At 40.8% G+C, this 1571-nt stretch overlaps 1 protein-coding gene and 1 pseudogene across 1 annotated transcript in view; one reads left to right on the forward strand and one right to left on the reverse strand.

Annotated features, from left to right (window-relative positions):
* LOC102873136 overlaps window positions 1–965 on the forward strand; it is a 6023-nt pseudogene extending 5058 nt beyond the window's left edge.
* Window positions 1–1571, reverse strand: part of AP1G1 (adaptor-related protein complex 1, gamma 1 subunit) — an 86101-nt gene that overhangs the window by 73061 nt on the left and 11469 nt on the right. The gene's annotated exons all lie outside the window — the stretch shown is intronic.

Raw genomic sequence — 1571 nt, forward strand, 5'->3', positions numbered from 1 at the left:
CTTAGTCTCCAAAGAGACACCATTGCTCTTCAGTACTTTGGAGAGGTCCCTAACAGCAGACTTTCCCATGGTAATACATCTTCTAATTTCCTGGCTACTGGTGCTGACAGTGTTGACTGTGGAGCCAAGCAAACTTAAGAAACCAGAGCTGCCACTCGAACAGATATAGACACACCCATGTTTAATGCTGTGTTATTTACAATAGCAAAGAGATGGAAGCAACTCAAGTGCCCACTTACAAATTAATGAATAGAAAAACTATGGTATATTCACACAATGGAATTCTACAAAGCACTAAAAATCAAAGAACCTACAAAATACTATACAACATGAGGGACCCTGGAGGACATTATGCTGAGTGAAATATCTCAGTCAAAAAAGGACAAATACTGCTTTCAGCTTGAAGGAGGCCTCGGTGCAACTTTCTTCAGTTGTCCGGCATCTGGGTTCTTCCTATACCAGCCACCTTCACCAAGACGCCCAACTTATACCCCAATGAGATCAAAGTCATGTACTTGAGGTATACCAGTCGGGAAGTCGGTGCCAAGTCCACTCTGGTCCTCAAGATCGGCCCTCTGAGTTTGTCTCCAAAAAAGTCAGTGATGACATTGCCAAGGCCACCGGTGACTGGAAGGGACTAAGGATTACAGTGAAACGGACCATTCAGAACAGACAGGCCCAGACTGCAATGGTGCCTTCTGTCTCTACCCTGACTATCAAAGCTCCAAGAACCACCAAGAGACAGAAAGATGCAGAAAAATATTAAACACAGCAGAAAGATCACTTTTTATGAGATTGCTGGCATTGCCCAGCAGATGCAAAACCAATTTTTAGCCAGAGAACTCTCTGGAACTATTATAGAGATGCTGGGAACTGCCCAATCTGTGGGCTACAATGTTGATGGCCAACCTCATGACATCATAGAAGACAACAACAGCAGTGCCGTGGAATGCCCAGCAAGCTAAGAACTACAGGTGAAAATATTTTAATAAAGGATCATTTGTTAACCAGTTGGGGGGAGGGGACAAATACTGCTTAACGCCACTCTATAAAACAAGATTGACATGGGAGTTGAGGGGAAACTAAGAGAAAAGGGGATAAATAATGAACATTGGAACAGATGAAGGAAAGAACAGTTTTAAAGGAAAATATGATTAGGCATTATTTGCATGAAAAGAATACAGAATAAAGAAGAGGTGCACAGCAAAGGAGACTGGGGAGAGGGGAATTATGCAGCAATGAATAATTTTTTAAAAAACAAGCTAACTGGGGGGATAAGGAAGAAAACGCGCAACAATGAATGAATGAAAATCCAAGTTTTCTGTGAACTTTTGATAAAATCAAAATTAAAAAATTATTTTTAAAAATATATTTGAGTTTTTGCACACCCATGTTTATCACAGCTTTGTTCACAATAGTTAGGAGCTGGAAACAACCTAAGTGCCCATCAACAAACGAATGGATAGAGAAGCTGTGGTATAGTCACACAATGGAATACTACACTGCATTGAAAAACAAGGAAATCATGCAATAATACTCAAAATGGGTGACCCTGGAGGACATTATGCTGA

Source organism: Elephantulus edwardii, unplaced genomic scaffold, assembly GCF_000299155.1.
Source record: "Elephantulus edwardii isolate Elephantulus edwardi_28Jun2011 unplaced genomic scaffold, EleEdw1.0 scaffold00001, whole genome shotgun sequence".
NCBI lineage: Eukaryota > Metazoa > Chordata > Mammalia > Macroscelidea > Macroscelididae > Elephantulus > Elephantulus edwardii.